Source organism: Phacochoerus africanus, chromosome 11 (genome assembly GCF_016906955.1).
Source record: "Phacochoerus africanus isolate WHEZ1 chromosome 11, ROS_Pafr_v1, whole genome shotgun sequence".
Taxonomy (NCBI): domain Eukaryota; kingdom Metazoa; phylum Chordata; class Mammalia; order Artiodactyla; family Suidae; genus Phacochoerus; species Phacochoerus africanus.
In genome coordinates, this window is record NC_062554.1 from 17,815,795 (window position 1) to 17,838,350 (window position 22,556).

Below are 22,556 nucleotides of genomic sequence, written 5' to 3' on the forward strand. Positions count from 1 at the left end.
TTTTTTTTTTTTTTTTTTTTTTTTTGAGAGAGAGTATTATGGGTTGATTATGTCTCTAAGACGTTTAATTTTTTTTTTTTGCTTTTTTTAGGGCTGCATCTACAGCATATGGAGCCTCCCAGGCTAGCGGTCAAATTGGAGCTACAGCTGCTGGCCTACACCACAGCCACAGTAATGCCAGAGCCTTAACCCACTGAGTTGAGGCCAGGGATCGAACCTGTGTCCTCATGGATACTAGTCAGATTCCTTTCCGCTGTGCCATGATGGGAACTCTGAGGATGTTTAGTTCTAACCCAAGTAGCTGTGACCTTGTTTGGAAACAGGAACCCTGGCAGGTGATGGGGTTAAGATGGAGGTATTAGCTTGAACCCCAATCCAATTTAACTGTGCATTTATAAAAAGGGGATAATTGAACACAGAAACAGATACATACACAGGGAAAATACCATCTGAAGATGAAGGCAGAGATGGGGTGACATATCTCTAAGTCAAGGAAAGGCCAAAGGTTGGCAGCAAACTCCCAGAACCTAAGAGAGAGGCATGGACCAGACTGTCCCTCTCAGCCCTCAGAAGGAATCAACCCTGCTGACCGGCACTTGATCTTAAACGTCTAGCCTCCAGGACTGCGAGATAATAAGTTCCTGTTAAGTCTCCCAGTTTGTGGTATTTTGTCACAGCAGCCCTAGAAAAGGAATACAGGGAAAGAGTAGGCTGGGGCAAAATGAGGGCAAATTCTGGATGATGGACAAAGGCACCAGTGAGTAATTCTCTGTGATGAGGTTGCTGAAGAATGTTCAGACTAGAGGTAGCCAGGAAACCACCTTCTGAAAAGCTAAGGAGGCTGCTGAGCTCCCACAGCACCCACGGAGAGAGCAAAAGAATGGATGCTTCCGGAGGACAGAGGAGCTTGTGACAGAAGAGTAGTACATCTAGGTATACATTGAGGAAAGCACACGCTTACGGGCTGTTTCTATTTCTTAAGATGTACATGAGGCACAACCGCATTGATACAGGTCTGAGTGTGTGTTCCTGAAGAAGTATGTATACATATAATAAGCCTATTTCTTGTTTACCTGTTTGCATGTTGATGTGTGTACAGGGAGAACGGGAACATGCACGTGTTTCAGTGTGAGAAAAGGAAGTGCTCTTCATTCAGAGGCTTCTCTCCCTCACAGACAGAAATAAAACAAGCTAAAAGGCAACTGAAAAGATGAAATCACCGTCAAGGACAGGCACGCAAGGAAAGCGGTTTTATTTTTAATGTTTTGAAGTCACAGGAGTTATTTCTGCCACTGTACTACTTGGCCATTTTTCTTTTTTTTCATTTCCAGTGTTTGTCTTTCATGCCTTGCGGGCAAGGACATTTGCATCGCTATCTGCCTAGCCCCACGCCCACCTCCTCTCCCAGTAGGTCTCCCATTTCCACCCTCTCTGGGCAGCTTTTCTGCATATACAGACCATAAATTATAACTATTGCCATGAAGTGACTGTGTGGGCAGCTCTGCTGGTTACATTTGCAAGGCTTTAACATACTGGCACCAATTGTAGGGGCAAGTCGAGGGGGACGTCTCACTACAGATACTACTTTGAGGGTCCCTAATGTCCAGAGGCTGGGGCCTCTGCATTTTCCTCCCAAATCAGTAGGCTTTGGGGAGCTTGTGCTCCTGAATTGGCAAATAGGTACTGAGAGTCACTCGACAGGAAGAAGGGCCATAAAGATGAGTATTTAATTCTAGAACACAAATAGCAAGAGCTGCCATTTGGGGAATATCTACTATGTGATAACCCCCTTACATCTGCTCTTCTCCAACTTAAACTGTGCTCTGACATTAGTATTATTCTTCTCGAGCTACAGAAAAAGTGGCTGAGACTCAGAATCACTGTGTTTATGGACATCTGTTAACAAGAAGCAAATACAGGAACTGAACCTGGTCTGACATTCAGGCCTGCACTCTTGCCAATGTGCCATGCTGATAGAGCAAAAAGGACTACGATTTGTTAGGGGAGACCATCTTTTCTTTCCAGAAGCTCATGTTTCAACTCTTCTTGACATAAAAGCTGACCCTGGTTGTGCTGCTGAGGTAATTCTCAAGAGAAAGAGCTGACAGGTTTGGAACTTCTGTCAGTCTGGCTCTTAAGCCACTGCTACTGGGAGGATGCTCTCCAAGTCCGTCAGTAGCAACTGCTTGGGAAGCATGAGTTTATAACTGTACCTGCAGGTGGGATTCCAGGTAGAGAAATCACTGCCATCTAAATGCCTTGGACATCTGGCTTCACCAATTTGGGGGGATAAGTTAAACACTTAGAGGAAAACTTTTTACCTATCACCAATATGTAATTTCACTCTCTTCCTGTTGTTGTTTGTTCTTAACTAGGTACATGACCACTTCTTACCAAACATCAGTGTAGAGGTAACCTTGAATATAGGAAAAATTTCAGATGAGATATACTTTCAAGTTTCACCACTATTAAACCCAGAAATGCTCTTCTGTCAGATTATAGATAGTATCTGAAGAAACAGCAACACTCACAGATGAAGCTTGTTAAAAATATCCAGGGCACAGGAACTGTATACAATCTCTTGGGATACAGTTCATGATGTAAGAACATGATGGAAGATAATGTAAGAAAGAGGATATATATATATATATCTGTCTGTCTGTGTCACTTTGCTGCAGAGCAGAAATTGGCACAACATTGTAAATCAATGATACTTTAAAAAAACAGAAATAAACAGTTAAAAAAGTATCCAGGGCATCTTTTTCTTTCATCCCCAAATACCAAAATCGAAGAAGCGACCATCATGGCCAACACATCCACCCTTCAGCAACAGAATAAAGTCCCTGTTCATGAAAGATCTAGAGGGAGAACAACAGCATCATAAAACACACCCAAACTCAACAACACTTAGTCTTTTTGACATTACCTCCTGCAAAATATGCTGGGTGAGCAGAACCACAGGAAGGATTGTTGTACACAAAAGCCTTTGAAAAATAACAGGGCTCTTTATGATAGAAACAAAAGCCCCACTGGGCCAGGCAAATAAAAGGACTCAGCTGCTAGCAGGAGAGGAAAAACCTCCTCTTCATTCTCCTTTTCTCTAAAGGAAACAAAGAAATCTAAGTGAAGCAGAAATCATTTTGCATTACAGTCTGACTTCTGAGCAAAAGCAGAAGTATCTTTTTAATACGGATGGTCCTTGTTGAAATAATATTTTAGAAAACGATGAAAACATAGAATAAAAAGTCAAAGAGGAAACATCAGAAACACTTTTGTGTGTGTATGTGGGGTGGGTGGTGGGAAGCAGGTTACCCAACATGCTTTTAAAAAACACATCTGGGAGGAAAGAGAGTTTATTGGACAAGAAGCTTTCAAAGGTGGTGACCAAAATGTTAATGCAAGTCCCCAGGGAGCAGTAGTAAATAACTCTTGTTGCTTTTTGTTGGTGCAATCCAAGATGCAATGAAGGGAAATGATGCAGAAGTAACAGCTGTTATTTGAAGAGGAAGTTTCTTCACCTTTAAAATAAATCTGTTTTGAGAATTAAAGGAGTGAATGTAGGTAAGCAACGGGAACACAATAAAAATGCTGTTTTTCTTTAAACTACTGCAAATGCAATCTTCAGATCTCTATGATTTTTAGAGGGTAAAACCCAGAAGATATAATGAAACACTTTATCACTAGTAAAATTGTTAGGAGTCTGTTGAAAACTAAGTAAAATACTTCAAAATATTGGACCACCAAGAGAAAGGATGGATTACTCAATTTATGCTCCATCAGTCACCTCTCCAACATTTTTCTAAAGGATATTAACTGAACAATTTCTTAGCTTTCATATTCAAAGATTCCTCAAATCATTACGCTGTTATTTGGTAATAACATTAATAGAGACAAATATCAAGCAACAATTGCTTCATTTAGTCTTCACGACACACCACTAAATAAGTTTGATTCTATTCTCTCTCTTTATAAAAGAGGAAACCAAGACTTAACTGTGCTTTCAACTTCTATGCCACAGACAGTGTTTGCTTTTCTACAAAGGGAAAAATTCTAGAGATCTTAAGTCATGAGAAAGATTGTGTTTCTAAAACAAACGCTAAAAATGTTAAAATCTCTGGAATGTAATTGAAATTTTTCAAAATGCACACCTACCTATGGATCTTTATTCATCTTTCGCTCAGACTGAGGGGCACGAGGACAGACAACAGCCCTTCCAGCCTAGCAGCATCAGAAGCAAGAAAGTAAAGACTATTCTACTGGTCTGTCATTCAGATGAATTTTTAGTTGCAGGTTAGTTGGTGGTTGCAAACTGAACTTCTATGGGTGAGTACTCTCATTTTGACAACAGGCTTCACAGAGAAGAGAGAGGAGGGGAGAGCTGAATTGGGGAGGAGAGGAAAACAACACAACACACAACAAAAACTACAACACATTTAAAACCAGAATTTTTTTTTTTTCAATTTCTTAAATTTAACCAAAAGATTTCCAGGAGAAATTGAAATGGGTTCTTTGAGGGGTGAGCTACACAGATACATGAAGGCATGCTGGCATGACGATGCCTCAAAAGAGATGACAAAATACAGAGGGAGGAAGAAGGAAGGGACAAAAAGCAAGGGTGTCACAAAGTTTAAGGACTGAATCCTGCTGACGTTGACTGTATAGCTTCTATCATAGTACAACAACAGTAAAGGGAGCAAAAGCTTTTACCACCCAGGACGCTTACCTAAGTCTTTCGACCCATGGTTACCTGTCCAACTATGCAGTACGCAACTTCTTCCACACTCACTCTGTTCCAGCCAGTGCTCTGCTCTTTACCTACCGCGCTCTTTCCTACCTTTTGCATCTGCTAGTCTTTCTGCCTGGACTGTTATCTTCTTATGCTTCATAAGGAATATCCTTAAGGAAACCATACACCTAATGACTCTGTTTAATGATCACCTCTTGAAAAGGTCTTTTCTGCGTTCCTGTCAACTTCCACCATTGCACACTGTTCTTACCTTCCCAGCACTTCACAATCTGTATGCATGTATACATGAACATGTATGCATTTATTTCCCTGCATATCAATTTGCATTCTGTCTTCCCAAAGAAATAAGTGCTGTGAGAACAGAGACAATGTCCTTTATATTCACCAATGTTGGTTGTGTGTTTTGGGGGAAGTAATTTAAAATTTCTAAGATTTAGTTTCTTAAATGATAAAATATGGAATAATAGTATCTAACTTACAGAATTGTTTGGAAGAAAAAAATTGACGTGAAATAAAGCTGTAAGTACAACTCTTCCTAATATTTTGGGAAAATTCCAAAAAGAATCCCACATACAGAATTAAGGTGCTAGACTACCATGTGAATTGAAAAGGGGTGATCTCAAACCGGTTTTTTTGTCTTACCAATCCTTTCCCTTCAACTTAAGTTTAGAGAGATGAGCTCTCTCGGGGTTGACCTGGAACTCTTGGCATTTGTCTCCCAGATTGTGAGGGTCACAAAACCGATGTTGCCTTTACCTGAAAAGTATAAAGCGAGAGACTGTAGCTAGAGGGCTCCACCTGGGAACAGAGTGCTGCCAGGAGAGAGCTGAAATTCCTTGGACAAAAGAAAAAAGTGCCTATTTCCTATAGACTAGATGTGGGCCCAGAGGTGGGAAGCTGATAAAATCTTCACATTAAAGGGACTCTGACTGCAGCTCAATAGAGGGGTGGACCACTGGACACCCAGGGCTGAGAGACAGTTAAGTATGGCCATCAGAGGAAGTCTGGCTTACACTTGGAGAACCATAGTCTAGAGGCTGCCAGCAGGAGAAGCTCAGAGGAACCTAAAAAATCCCAGAAAGGAGAACACATGAGATTATACATGTGCCATTCTAAGGATATTGAAACCAGATGTCTTGGAAACAGATGGAACCATGTCTTTCTTTGCTTCCCACCCTTCAATGTAGATACTCAGAGGTGAATAGGGCTTAACTGATGAGCCAATTGGATCTTCTCTGTAGAACAGGACCCTTATAGCTTCTCCCTGAACCTTGGTGGCAACAAAGAGCTCACCTACAAGTACCTACAAGTAACACTATGTATGTCAGGCAGTTCTCATTATCCTCAAGCTATTCTTTTCACAAGGCCAAGGTCTGCTACACAATAATTCTTCCTCTTGCTAGTTCTGCCTTCTAGATGGACAAAAGTCTTTCATTTTACACTTTAATATTATTTTCATTTATTCAACAAATATATATTGCACCTGTACGCTGTGAGAGCTGCTATTATTGGGGCTTGGGAATACAGCAATGAACAAAAGAGTTTTCTGCTCTCCTGGGCTTACACTATAGCATAAACAAATAAATTCTTTTTTTGGAAATTTATGCATATTTTTATTGGATTATATTAAATTTTTGAATTACATTAAATTAAATTTTAAGAATTAGCTTAGGGAGACCCGAAATCTTTGATATTGATTCTTTGCATCCAATAATACACTATATCTTTCTATTTATGCAAGGTTATTTTTGTGTATTTTTGAACTGTTTTATAGTTTCTCTTCACATAGGTTTTGGACATTTCTTGTTAATTTTTTTTTAAATTTTACATTTTTTTTATATAATGATTTTTATTTTTTTCCATTATAGCTGGCTTACAGTGTTTGCCAATTTTCTACTGTACAGCATGGTGACCCAGTTACACACACATGTATACACTCTTTTTTCTCACATTATCATGCTCCATTATGAGAGTGTAGTTGACAGCATTTGCTAAGGCACTGGATGTAGAATATGAAAAAATAAAAAGAATCAAGGATAACTCCTACATGTTTGTAGGCAACTGGGTACCATTTAATAAGCTGGGAAGACTCTAAGAAGAGCTGGTTCTGTAAATAAAATTGAGTTGTGTTTTGTGTATGTCAACCTTGAAATAAATATTAGATGTTTAGCATGATGATAACTACATTAAATATATAGTATAGGGATAAATTTAAAGCCATAAGACCAGATGAGAAAATATAAGAGGACAGGACGCTGGACAACCTAGGAGGTGTCAGCACAAAGTTGTAGGGAACTCTAGGCTTTAGAAGTTAAAGAAAGAAAATGTTTGTCTGTAATTTCCTTCTCTAAATTTACATATTTATATATCTTTACAGATAAATTTTGAGAGCACATTATTGGAAAATCGAAGCAGCTTTTTCCTGGAAAAATATCTGATTTCCCTCATAAAAATGCAGTGTTATCACTAGGACTTGAGAACCGAGGTAGCAAAAATAAGCCAGAGCCTCAAATTATTTTTTAATACATTGTGTAATGGATCAAATATTCCACTCTAACACTTGCCCCATCTAACCCTGTTACTGATATTAACTCAAAGCCATTGTGCATACAAATGGCAGGAGTAAAGCTGGAGCGCTTCACAACTTACTATTCCATCTTCACTAGTACCATTCTTAACAGTTATGATTTATTCCTGAGAAAGTGTATTGAATGTGTCACTAAATGTCCAGAATAATTTTTGGTTTTTTTCTCAAGTGTTCTTAAATTGCATTTTATGGAGAAAAGTTCCAAGAGAGAGTCCCAGCTAAGTTACGAAGGCCGTGAATTACGACCATGAGGAACTATGCTAACTACGTTTATGAGCAAAGTCACCAGGCATGATTCCTCATGGAGGAGGTCACAGCGCCTTCTGTGAATGAATAGAGACTAATTTCCACGTGTTGAAGGAGAGTTGTAGAAGGGAGCAATTCAATTTCATCAACCAGTTGGTGAGCTGCCAAACACGCGTGTCATATTTTCCTTGCAAGCATAACCCTTCTGAAGCCTGATCTAACGGAACATCAGGAAATGATCACTAGCCGCCTGGCTGGGGCCATCTGAAATGCTTGTTGCCAGGAACAAGCGAGGGTGGAAATGTAAGTGGCAGGGAATCAAGCAAATGAATACCCTGCTGCGCTATTTACAGCAATAGAAAGATCTACGTGATAGCAGACTTAAAAGATTCTTTTATTAGTTTATGTCAGTGCAGTGTCAAAGAGTTAGCTCTTCTTAAGCAAAAAAAAAAAAAAAAATATCCATTTGATTTTAAATTTAGGCATAGGGGAAATAAGCTTCTGAAAATTATGCACCTTTTGTTCTAACATCTCTCTCCTTAAACAAAGAGCTGTGCACTTCTTCAATTTATCAGAAAATCAAAGTACAAATACCTGGGGAAAAAATAGATTATCAAAGGAAAAAACAGGTGAAGTTTCTGAAGACAAGTTTTCTTAAAAAAAAAAAAAAGTCTAGTTTCTTTTTATGAGAAAAGAGTAGGTTTGACAGACAAGGAAAACAATAGTTTTGATCCATTCTGGCTTAAATGAGATGTTCTGATTGTTTATTCGGCATACTGATTTAAATGTGGAAAAACTGTAGATCAGGACAGTTCTGATTGAAGGAGTATACTTTTAAAGACTCTAATAATTACATCATAGGAATTGAAGGAGAAAGGAAAGTCTTGCATATTTCTATATTACCTGGCCTATGGTAAGTGATATTAAACTAGATATTTGTTGAATGAATTGAGCTGAATTCACTCAGCGTTTCTCTTCCTAATCAAACATCTTTCAAGATACATAGCAAGTGGTGTTTCTTTTCAATTCTTCATATACTTTAACACTTTTAGTTTTATAGATATTAATATTAATTTTTATAAATGGTTACTATTTCATGGTACATAGTGTTTCTTACCTTTTATAAACAGAAAATAAATGCAGACTTTTAAAACCGTGAATTCTATTTTGCTGTATTAATATTGCCAAACCTGTTTTCCATTGTCTATCTTTCCTCATCCTTCTATGTCTAAATTCCCTTTGTTTTCTGAAGAAAAATTTTAATTTTTTGGTTATTATAAAATATGTTTTATGTACATGTCAGAAAATCCCAAAGGTAAAAAGTACATGGCAAAAAACTAAGTTTTCCTCTCACACAATTTTTCTCTCTGGGGCAATCGCTGTTGCCAGTTATTTTTCTAGATTTGCTTTTTATATATACAAATATTATTCATATTCATTTCTTCTTGATACAAATGATAAAACATTGTGTATTGCCTGTATCATGTATATGGTTTATAAAATATATAGGATTTTGTTCCCTATCAGTACATATAGAACTTCTATTATTATTATATACAGTGGAATAGTATTACATAAAGGTATTGCTATTTTTGTAACCATTCCATTCTTCCTTTGTCATTTAGATTGTCAATTTTTTTTTAAATTCTAGGTACATTTTTGTAATTAACTTTGCTAGTTCACGCATACAAGTTCATTTACAAGTTGAATTCCTAGAAGTAGGAAAACTATAGTGGCATTTGAAGTAGAATCAATATAATTCGAGCATTAAAAAAGTTAGAGGTATCTTAACATTGGTCTCCAAGATAAAGGAGCAATATACGAGGAAGCCTCTTTTACCACACTTGGCAATACAGTGCATTGCCACAGTTTTTGAATGTGGATGATCTGTTAGGTGAAAAATATATCTTGCACTTTCAATTTGTAATTCTTTGACTATGCATAAGGTTGAATGCCATACAAATGTCTGACAGATTTATCGGGAACATCTTTTCCACTCTGTGGCTTCCATTTCCATTCTCTTTTCATGAATAAAATTCCTAACTCTAGTAGAGTTCAGTTTACCCATTTCTATCTTTATAGTTGTATGCTTTCACTTCTTAAATAAAATATAACTAGAATAAAAATTTTATCATTAACTTATTCAGGTTTAGATCACGTAGAAATTATTTTTTAAAACATAGATAGATGCACCATTTTCCCCATATGACTTATTAAACAATTGACTTTCTCCATTTATTCAATATACCATCTTTATGATATACTAAATTTGTTTCTTATCTATTTTTGGATTTTGTCTTTTACTTTGATATATATTTTCACTTTTTAGTTATAATAGCTTTATAATATTTTAATGTCTGGTAGGTAAGATCTATCTCATTTATGTTATTTTTCTGAATTTTCTTGGCTGTTCTTGCTATCTAATTTTTTCCACATAAACTTTAGAATAAACTTTTCTTGTTTAAATTTCTTCAGTGGTATTTCTGCTTTAAATCTTTAGTGTAAAAGTTGACAAATTTTTATGTCATGTTTCTTTCCAATGACATGTTATGGTGTTCTCTTCTTGTACATCCTTTAGTAGCCTTTTAAAATTACTTTTATATAAATCCTGTGCATTTATTCCGAAGTGTTAATAATTTTCATTGCCATTGTAAATGATATTTTCTTTCATTATGTCTTTTAATTGGTTACTGTGTTTATATATATGCTATTGATTTCCGTATATTAATTTTAGACCTAGCTACCTCACTGCATTCTTTTATTACTTGAAACAATTTTCAGATGATTTCCTTTGCTTTATGATCACAAGTAAAGTCAATTTTTTACCTTTACAATTCATAATCAAACTCATGTACAGAACAATGTAAGTAATAGTAGTGATAAAGGACACATTTTAAGAAAGTTTGCTTGGTTGACAATATTTCTGAACCTTTGGTTGGGTTTAGATACCTTAAGCCACAGCTTTTTCTCAAAGTCCTATAGCTCCTGTTTAGTAGATTTAAAGTACTTCTCTCTTCCTCTCTCCATTTATTTTTTTTTGTCTGTGCTCTAGCTTTGCTCCTTGTCACTAATCTCAGTGATGTCTATTTTTTCTTATTATTTATTATTATTTATTATTTCTTATTATTTACAGCATATTCATAAAATCTGTAATGATGTTATTTAGGCTCTTTCCTGTATATATATATATATATATATATATACACACACACATACATTTTTTTTCTTATATTATCTTCCATCATGTTCTATGCAAAGAGACTGGATATAGTTCCATGGGCTATAGAGTAAGATCTCATTGCTTATTCATTCTAAATGCAATAGTTTGTGTCTACTGAGCCCAAACTCCCAGTCCTGCTTTTCCTTCTAAGTTACAGGATAGGGGCTAGGTATTTTGTATTCTAATCACTTTCTGCACCTGAGGCAATAGATAAGGAAACAGTTGGGGGAGAGCTTATTAGAGGTGGCAGTCAAGTGTGCCATTTTTCTTAGAACATCCAAACTCTGCTGTCTTTTTAGAAACTTGTTTAATGTCCTCTACCGAGATGCATCTAGTTGGGTAATTTCTCTCATTCAAGATGCAGGTACAGAACCTTAATTAGAGAAGATCAACATTGATGCTGGCTTTCTCCATGTTAGATTGTCCCAGTAGCAAGTTTCGACTATGCTGAAAAAGATAAAGCTACCAGCTCAGTGTCTTCTTTAAGATTTAGTGCTACCAGTGAGAAAGAAGTCTCAGGATTTTGTCAGTTACTAAGATAGTTTCAGGAGGCGAATGGAAGTGGAGTAACAGTTGAACTATTTAAGCCCTTCCTCTACTCTTTCTTTCCTTCGTCACAGTTTTTTGAGTATATTGCATTGAGTTGTACTTATTGCCATCTTTCATCACTGTTAGCCAACATTTCTTGTTGTTGTTACTGATTTTCCTTATGTCTTGTTCATTTTGGGAGTTTCTGTTTTTGTTTTGGCCACTCACCCACTTGGAGAATTCCTGGGCCAGGGATCAAACCCACACTATAACAGTGACCTGAACCTCAGCAGTGAATATTGGATCCTTAACCCACTGAGCCACCAGGGAACTCCCATTTTGTGAGTTATTGAAGGAGAGCATTTCTATAAGCATATAAAATTCATCTGTTCTCATAACCTAGAAACCAGTAGTATATATAGTCTGCTTGGTAGAAAACTTTATTTATAGGCATTATTTTCATCTTTATCTTTCTATTAGTTCTATGGTCAGACGTTCCTTATAACTGTGGGATTCATTTCATATCTATGTGTGCTGGGCAACATGGGATCCTGTCAAATCCTATTCCTAAGATTCCCATCTGTCTACCTTCAGATTGTCTGTAATTAACACAAATGAGGAAAAGGTGGCTACTATGAGGAATAGTTGAAACACTATTATGAATGATATCAATAGCTCTGGATTCTAAGCCCAGTTTAACAATATTATATTTAACAGGGATAGATTTACATTAAAAATCAATTATTCTAAGATAGAATGTGATATATCTAATAGCCAGTGGTTCCCATGAAATATTTAACTGTCTATAATCTTAATATGAACCAACAAAAAGAGCCTTAACAATGCTAACACAATTTTAAGTTATATTAAATATTTAGAGTATGGAGGTCACATCAAGAACTCCCTATGGTCTGTACTTACAAGCATATCAAAGGATCCTTCTAACCCTATGTGTTGTTATTTGGGTAGGGTATTTCCAAACTTGAGAAAATTCATGGGATGGAAACAGTAAAATAAAGGGTCTGGAAATCATGCTGTATCAAGAATGGTTAATAAAAGTGAGATTCTTTAGTCTAAAGAAGAGGGGCCTAAAAATAGATTTGACAGTAGCCTACAAATGTATGAAGGGCTCTTCTATGAAGCGTTGTCATCACAGCTGGAGAGAGCAGAAATAAAAGTGATGGACAATGGCAAAAGAATTCCAACTTTGACCTCAATTATGGGAGGGGGGGAATCTAATGATTGGGGCAGTCTCCTAAGTGACTAGCTATCACCAGTGTTGGAAAGTTCTTCCCAGAGCATCAAATAGAAGTTGAAGTCTTGGTCAAGAGTTCCTTGTAAAAGCCTATGTCTATATTGACTTGATGGTATTTGTAACTATCCAGGTATATGTACATTTTTGACAGTATACTGGGACCACTCTTTCCCTTGAGGGCACACTGGGTCTCTATCTCCAACTTTTAGCCACCTAGGAAGTGTTCAATTAATATTTTACTAAATACATGAATGAATGTGGTATTTGGTGAGGTTAAAATATTTGACAAATAGGAATTCTTGCATATCAAAATTATTATGAGTTTTAAAAACTGGTATCACAATTTATTCAAATAAATGAATCTAGGAAGGCTAAATTTTCCCATATGACTCAACTACTCATGAATATTCAATGAGTATTTTTAGGTTCCTGATGAGCAACTATTGAACTCTTTCTTCCTAAGACTAATGGCCTCTACTGAAAAAATTATGTAGTCTACATTCACAACTGTAAGGCACTGACTTGCCTAGAAAAATGTGCCTTGTTTCCTTTGCTATTTTTACTCTTCCTTCTTCCTAATTGCTCTCTTTTTAGCCTTGACTGATAATTCTCAACTTTTCCTAATATCATCTTTATTGTGAAAATGTCCTAGTTAGAGTGGATTTTTGGTGGGATCTCATGACTGGCATAGTCTTTGTTAAAATTTTCTAAGTTGGCTTGCTTTATGGATGGTTAAAGAAGGGATTTTATTTTACCTTTCCTATTAACTTTTCTGTAAGGGATGACATGTGTATCTCACTGCAGTTGAATTATGCTCAAAGTCCCTGTAGTACAAGGCTTTTGACTGACAGCTAATGGCATTCGGAGTCATGGTCCATGGATAAAAAAATGCTGCAATCTTTAATTTTTTTAGATCTCAACATTCCAGAGAAGGAGAAGAATTTAATGTATACCAGCTGATGAGTTGAGGAACCAAAATGGATTTAGGGGACCGTGATGAATTTAGCATGAAGTCAGTGCCAGCCCACAGAAAAGGACTACATTATTCTTGATCTAGGCGAATGCCAGTTTGCTGAGAAGGTACTTGGGTGAAAAGCCAAAATGTCTTTATTTATTGTCATTCCTTTGATTTAGCGCTTAGAACTGCCTGGCTTAATAAATGTTTTTGAAATAAAATATTTATTGACTGAATGATTATTTTCTGCACATACTTGTTTCTTGAAAACATAAACAAGGAAGGAGAACATGCTTACAATAATCAAGGCTACTTAATATGCCCGTTTAACAGTTAGTTAAACCAAGCATTTAATTTTAGATGCTGTCCAAACACTAAAGTATTTTCATGAAATTGCTTTGCTGCTGATAATAAATTGGAAAGATTTTTAGTCATAGGATTTACCATGGTAACACATTTCATTTTAAAACTTTTAAGATATACCATGTAGCACAGGAAATTACATTCAATATCTTAGAATAACCTGTAATGGAATATAATAAAAAAAACTGAATCACTTTGCTGTACACCTGACACTAACAAATTATTGTAAATCAACTACACTTCAATTAAAAAATGAAAAAAAAAAACGCTATACAAGTATTTACCCCAGCAAATATTCAGAGATAGGTAAACAATGTATTTTGTTGTTGTTATTTTTCTTTTTACTGCCACACCTGCAACATATGGAAGTTCCTGGGCTAGAGGTTGAGGCCCAAATTAGAGCTGCATCTGAAGGCCTATGCCACAGCAACAGCAACACAGGATCTGAAGTGCGTCTGTGAGCTATGCTGCAGCTTGCGGCAATGTCACATCCTTAAACCTACTGAGTGAGGCCAAGGATCGAACATATCCTCAGGGACACTCTGTTGGGTTCTTAATGCAATGAGCCACAACAGGAACTCCAGGTTTTTGTGTGGATTGAAAAAAACTGATCACTAGAAGGGAAATGTAGTGTTTTGAGACCTCATGCCAAACAGCTGAATTTGCCATTTGTGATTATTAAGAGTCAAAGCATTATTCAGAAAGGCCCTACATCACAAAAATGTCTGCCCACCACTTAGAGCTCAGAGCAGGGACGGGGGCCTGAATACAGAATAAACAGTACCTTGCATTCAGAGACACATACCCACATGCATTAAAAAATAAATACACATTAGAATTTACCCCATGTCAAGAAAGGCAGGAATGAAAGGCGTTCCTTGATGCAGTAAATGGTTGCATGCCTGTAATCAAAACTATTGCATAACCTTTGTGTTCAGTTTTTATCCAGTAGTCTGGTTATCCATTTGGGTATGAACAGCTGAATTCTGGACGACCGAAAACTTTGCTAACCTAATCAATCCCAAGTTATCATGGTCAGGTGATAGCTGTCCAACTTGTCCAAGAATGCCATCAGCAAAATTATCCATGGACAGAGGGGATAAAAAGAAGAATTTTAGTGGAGGCAATCTCTGTACTATGTGTAATGGTGGTGTATTTGATTTTCAATTAAAATATTAGCTCCTTTGTATGTTCATCGAGCACTCATTATGTATTCAATACCAGCAGCTCTAGTCCTATGCACCAAAAATCAAGTTGTAAAATAGTTAATTTACCAAATGACTAAGTTTGATAGCTGCCAGATCATTTCCTCACATCACCTCTGAGAAAGGTTATTCTGGTCATGTTAGTCTCAGAGAGAGAGAAGACGAGAACAGATGGAGGAACAAGGATGGTGAGGGTGAGAGGAAAGAACTGACTCTGCAGAGATCGAGACAAGCTGTAAACTCTGCTCCAATGAGATATTTGAAGAATCACGTCTGTAATACCAGAAGCATGCCATGCCAAGTTGATATTTAACCAAGCTGGGCACTAAATCTGTCATGTAGGCTATTAAGAAAAAATTGTAAAAAATCCTCAATAATTTGGAAATTGGTTTTTGATTAACTGGCCTGTTCAGTTAATGCTGATGCCTCATATACTCTTTATCCCAATCTCTTGAACAGAGAGTTCCCATAAGGGGGGCCAGTGCAAGGGGTTTCCTCAAAAGGAACTTCTCTTGGTGGTGAAATAATCCAGCTTCCATCCTGGCCATTCCTTTTCTCCCTTGCCGCACTGCAGTGATAGGCATGAACTGTCTTGGACTCTACTTTCTTCACTCCAATTCCTCCCACTTACTACACAGAGTTTGGTTACAGACTAAACCCAGGACTTGCACTTTCCTTTTAAGTGTTCATTAAATCCTTCGAATTTAGCACAGGCCAGGGTACAGCTCATAAACTCAGTGTTTTAAGTGTTAGAATTTGCAGCTGGTTTATCTCCTTGATTTGGGCTGCTGATATATTGATATATATCTTCTCCTTCCTTCTTTCTTTCCTTCTTTCTTTCCTTCTTTCCTTCTTTCTTCCTTCCTTCCTTTCTTTCTTTCTTTCTTTCTTTCTTTCTTTCTTTCTTTCTTTCTTTTTCTTTCTTTCTGTCTTCTTCTTTCCTTCCTTCCCTTCCTTCCTTCCTTCCTTCCTTCCTTCCTTCCTTCCTCCTTTCCTTCTTTCCTTCTTTCCTTCTTTCTTTTGGCTTTTAGGGCCACACCCATGGCATATGGGAGTTCCCAGGCTAGGGGTCAATTTGGAGCCATAGCTGCTGGCCTACACCACAGTCATAGCAATGCTAGATCTGAGCTGCATCTTCAACCTATACCACAGCTCATGGCAACATCAGATCCTTTAATCCACTGAGCGAGGCCAGGAACCCACATCCTCATGGATACTAGTCAGGTGTGGTACTACTGAGCCACAACGGGAACTCCATATCTATTTTTCTATACACTATGGGTTACCTGAATGGTTTGGTAACAACAACAACAACAAAAATGACCAGAGGAGGAAAAGATAAAGTATTTTAGAAACTCTTAGAAATGAAAGATTGCTTCTGATTGGACTGACTAGTGGTAGCTTTGTGGAGGAGACAAAATTGAACTGGCCTGGGTCTTGGGGATGGATATGGGGTCACAGGTAGGACAGGTAGTGGTCACAGTGGGTAAGGAAAGGCATTCCAAAGGTGGGAATGGGACAAACAAAGGCTTAGAGGCAGGAGAGTGTGACATGAGCTTAAGAGATTGTACGTCGTCCAGTCTACATGGCTAAGAAGATGGATGAATGAAAGAAGAGAGAAGAAAAGTCTAACATCAAATTTTGTTGCTGGAGAGGGAGATTGTAGAGGGTGTGAACTACTGTAACAAGAGATTTAGTTTTATACCTAGCATCAGTGAAGAACCACTAGAGGCTTTTGAGCAGGGAGAACAATGAATAGAGCTGTGATTCCTGGAAGACTGTTGTAGATGTGTGTAGGATCGAAGGAAGGAATTGGTAGTGGGGTCTATTGCAGAACATCAGACAAGATAAAACGAAGATATGAACATCAGAATAATGGCGGTGGAGATTTAAAAGAGAAGACTAATTATGTTGGAGGTAGTTTCCAAAGGACATGATGTCTAGTTTAATAAAGGCCCCAAAGAAGAAAGGATCAAAAGAAAGGGACTTTGAGCTTTTTAATTTGGGTGAGGGGGGCAATCTTTAACTTAAATAGAGAAGGAAGAGCAGACTGCACCAGTGAGGGGAATGTGGAGGAAGTTGACCCTGAGGAGACATCATGAAGTCAGTTTTCAACATGCTTAGAGGTATTTCTACACATGGAGCCTACTGAAATACATGCCCCAAATAGGAAAACTAAGAAAAACTACATACATATGAACATATATGCACATTTTCAGAAAACACAGATTCATATAAAACATTGTAACTCAGACCCTTAGAAATAATGTTATATAGAGCTAGAGAGGACAATACAGCTGCAAATATATGTGTACACATAGATGCTAACACCAATATGTTATATATATGTGTGCATATATACATGCATAAATCTGAGTTAATGCACAAAAATATATATTGGTCCATCTGAAGCTCTTGAATATCAAACACTTTTAATTAACTTTCATTTGATTAATTCAAGAAATATTAATACTTTCTAAAGGGCTAGGTTGTATCAAATACTATGGGAAGCACTTTTAAGTCACCAGACTTAGTATGTGCTTTCTTGCTTTTCTTTATTCAACTTTTAGTCAATTATGATAGTAAAAAGAATAAAAATGGTACAAACATATTGAGAAGTTACAATTATTATCCTCAAAATAACCTTATGAATTAGATACTCAAATTACGTCTACTTTGCAGATGAGGAAGATGAGACACAAAGAAGTTAAGAGACTTTAGATTCCATACTGACCTAGAGATTTCCAGGAGATTTATCACTACATATATAGCTTCTCTAGTGATTAAGTTATACAGATTATACATGGCCATTAGGATAGGGACTTTTATAGTCAGGGTATTTCATAGTTATTTACTTCTTGTACAAAGCTGAGAGCATTCTTTACTACATTTGCACTTTGCACTGTTAGACTTTTATTATAACTGAAAAAATATATATACCTATGAAGAATTTTAAAATGATATAATGTATAAAAAACATTTTTAAAAATTATGTAGAATTGCCAAAATTTTTTGCTAGATAGACTTTACCACTCTTTGAGTTTTGATTAAAAAATAAGGCAATTAAGATAAAGTCTACCTTTGGCTTTAACATTGCTATGGCCTTAACATTTCAGTTCTAGAACTTGGCCTTAAACTAGCTATATTACCCTTAAGCAATAAGAATATCTTAGAAGGCAACTCATTTCTTATATAGGTTTAGGCTTCTCTGGCTTAGACCAACGGTCTGCATGTGTTTAAGTATCTAGTTCCTGAGAAATTAAGAGTGTTCTTAGGTAAGTCGCTAGAAAGACTTTTATTATAAAGCCATTTCCTGGGAAACCACATGCACAGTTCAGATTTTCTTCGTTGCATATTTTTGGTTGCTTGGCAAGTCTAAATGGATTTGCCTAATCACAATTTCCTATACATGATTACCCTTTTTTTTTTTTTTCCTCAACTGACTGCCCACACACAGACATCCCAGCTGCTTGTAATGACCAAATCTATAACTGTGAAGTTAGGGAAATTTTATATATTGTTAGGAAGAGACATTCTAAATCAGTAGTTCATATTACCCAAACACTCATTACTGAAATATATGCCGTAAATCACCAGCTAGATGATTGTAGTTGAATATTGGGAAGACTAGCATTGCTATAAAGACAAATAACATATATCAAAGGTCATCTCGGAATTAGTAATTTGCACAATAATTGGAATAAATATAAGGGTATAAGTTGGAAAATTGTAAATGTAATTCTACCACAAACTATTTTTTCAAGGAATTTCTTAACATTGCATCCTGTATAACAAGAAGGAAAACAGCATTTACCTCTGTCCCATGTGAAAGCAAATAAACAAAACCCCAAACAATTTGAAAACAAAAACAGTTTAGGCATTAAGAATGTCTATAAAGCAGATCTGCTGTTTATAACTGTTCAAAATAGCTAAAATAGCCATACTTATGATTTTCATATTAAAGAGAATTGATAAAAATGATAAAGTCAGTTATTCAGATATTGCCCCAACTCCAGACATTTTTCTAAAAAAACAGGAAAAATGTGGAATATTAATATGGACTTCCAATAGACGTTTTCCAGTTCTGCCTCCTCGAGATCTCCTTTTCAGTGCATCACAGGCTTCCCACCATGTCCAGTAGAGTCCCCATAGTCTTACCCATCTCACAGATGGGACCCCAATCCATTCAATTGCTCAATTAGAGAAGGGGGCCTTGTCCTTGGACAAGTCCCACATCTGGATTATCAATAACTGACATCAGTTATATCTCCAGCATATAGCTTGAATCCGTCCACCTTTCTCTACCTTCTCCAAGTGACCCCTAACTGACCTCTGCTCCCATTCTTGCTCCCTTCAATGCATTTTCTTTATGGTAGCTGAGTGATCTAAAAACAACAAATTTGACTACAATACATGCTAAAAATTTTGTAAGAACTCTCCACTGCACTTGAAATAAAATGACAAATCTATGTATATGGTCAACAAAATTGTACATGATCTGACCCTTGCTTAACTTGACAATATCATCTCATGCCATTCACTATTTCATCATTAAACTCTGGTCACAACTGACTTCTTTTAGTTCCTGGAAGGTACCCAGATCTCTCCTACCCTGGGGTCTTCATACACATGTGCTTTTACTTCTATTTAGATGCTTTCCTCCACTCTTTATCTAGCTAACTTCTATTTTTTTTTCTTTTTTTGTATTTCAAAGTTTAGTTTCAGTGGCTCTTCCTCAGGGAAGTCTTCTTTGACCCACTCTTTAGTTGGTGTGTCTTTCTAATCTTTTATGTTCATTCATAATGTTTCCCAATTTGTATGATAGGTATTTTCTACATCATATTATAATCTTGGGCAAGAATTCTCTTTGTTTTCTTTGTGAATTCTCATTGTCTGGGTCTGTGTCAAGTCCACAGCAAATACTTAATAAATATTTGTTGAACCACTGAAAAACTAAATTAATGAATACATCTAGTAAGCTATGTATTATATACACAAAATTGAGGCTAATTAGCCCAGTTGGCTAGAGTGTTGATGTTTACTATACAGAATGCTCACATGTTCAAGGAAGGGCAGGTAAGGGCCTGTAAGCACATGTTAGATTTTAAATTCCCTGGAACATTTTGGCTCTCCTGATTTAGATGAATCACATCATCCTCTCTGCTCAGTTGGTATCATGACTCAAGTTCCACCACAGAGCTGATTTCATTCAGCCTAGCATTAAACTGAGTTGCCTTTAGGTCTCTCTCTCCCATTAGAACTTTCTGATTCTCCCATTAGAGTCATATCTGATTTGTCTTTCTTGTCCCCACTGAATAAGAGTTTCCATGGTATGAGTTAAACATTGGTGGAAATTTCTTTTAAACAGATCATCATTCAAAAATAAAGAATTACGAGGTGCCAAGAGAGGTTAAGGTTGCAAGGTATCATCAGATTTAGTGTAGAATCCAGTTTAATTATTCAATGTACCCTGATTCAGCACTTCCTGTATTCAAGGTACAGGGAAAGACCTTAGGAGTTTAAGCAATGACTGAATTGGTTTCTTCCTCTGTAAATCAATCAGCTTGATATAGAGAAACAAATCCCCATCAGTGACCTTTGCCTGGTGACAGTACAAAAAAATAGAACTGACTCAACAGAATCCCAACAGGACCACCAGGCCCAAGCCCCTCTGTAGGAATTTGGCAGGAGCCTGCTTGCAGGGATGTGAAGTTAGCTCCTGCAGTTTCCTGGTTCTACTCTCCTCAGTAGAAAAAGCCCATTACCCATATGCTGTGTACGTTCATTGGGTTATTGCCTGGGTATTCCTGGCTGATTAACGTTCACCTGTCCCCACACCCCCCTCTCTTTGTCCCAGGGCAATTCCTGCTCTACTCCTGGCTCAAGGAAGAAAACAGTTCAAACAGAAGAAACAACCAAAGGGGTGGGTGGGGTGGGGTCCTAGTACTAAAGATTAAGATCCAAAAAAATGTGTTCCTATTAAAATTAAGGGATTTTGGCTCTCAATTCCCTAGAACCTTTAAGTGTTCTACTGAGCAGCCAGAGGTCACTGAGTGATTCAGCTAGCAAGAGGCCTGCTAATGGATGGGAATGCTTTGCTGAGGGCTTAAAACCAGTATTTGTTTTAAGGCTCTGCTGAATAATTGATGTTAATTGGCTTGTAGAAATATCTACACGTTATTTATGTATAGTATATCTTTTTAATTGAAATAGTATGATGCTCATTTGGTTTAGCTTAAAGCACGTGGCAAATACGATTTGAGTAAACATGTAGGATTGAAACTCTTTTCTTTCATATTACCAGACATTGTGGTATGGAAATGCTTTAGTTCTTTTTTTTTCCCCCCAGATGTAATTTTAGGATTTTAATGCATTTGAATTTAACCCATGAGGGATCTTTGATTTTTTTTATTAGATTACCAAACAATTGTAGAAAAGGCTGAAACTACATGTAGCAAACTATAAAAACAGGTCCATACTGTACGGTTAATACTTGCTGTCAACTTGCGTTAGCCACTATTCTAAACACTTTGTATATATTGACTCATCTAATCCTCCAACATTTCTCAGGGCAAGTACTATTATTACCTGCATTTTGTAGATGAGAAAATCAAGACTCAGAGAAGTTAACCAATTTGCTCAAGGTCGAAGAGTTAGCGAGCTGCAGAGCTAGGGTTCCAACTTAGGCATTTGGCTCTGGAAACTGCACTCAGCCAGCAAGCTTTTCTGCTTGCCACTTTCCAGCTTTTCATTAAATCTTTAATTCTCATAAACCCTTTTGAATAGATGCTACCATTATGATCCCCATTTAATTATAAGAGGATTGGTCTAACCATTGTCACTCTGCTAGGAAGTGGCTGAACCAGGCTTTTAAACTCAGCTTTCTCTGACTTTTGAGTCTGAGATCTTAAAATACCACCCAGCACTACCTCCCAGAGAAGGTGGTGTGCTTATTTTTCAGTCACACTTAGCCTTAGAGATTAAATAGATTTAAGGGAAAGAGAAATAATTTACTAAAAGAGTATAGTAACTCTCCAGTCATAATCTTTTAAACTATTTAAAACACTCTTAAGCCAATTATTAGATTTTTCTAAAATATTTGAAATACTGTAACGTTAAATATCATCATTCTGAAGAGCAAAGCTCAAAGATCTATTCTTAAAAATTAATATAATGATTCATCTTCTGTTTATGTGATTTCCCAGGGTAACTGCAATTACTTCAAGAGATTCGTGAACATTTCCAAAAAATACATTTTAACTCATTTTGACTATGGCTAGTATAAAAATGTTATGTGGTGCTTGTTGAGTTTAACATTCAGAATATTACAAAATCAAAACAAATCCCAACAGTGTTATAAAAAAAAATCTGATTTCAGGATAGACCTTTTCTTTTCTTTTCTTTTCTTTGTCTTTTGTCTTTTTAGGGCCTCACCCGCGGCATATGGAGG

The 22,556-nt window shown here is 36.7% G+C and overlaps 1 protein-coding gene across 6 annotated transcripts in view; it reads right to left on the reverse strand.

Annotated features, from left to right (window-relative positions):
- Positions 1-22,556, reverse strand: part of DLG2 (discs large MAGUK scaffold protein 2) — a 1,194,846-nt gene that overhangs the window by 554,267 nt on the left and 618,023 nt on the right. The gene's annotated exons all lie outside the window — the stretch shown is intronic.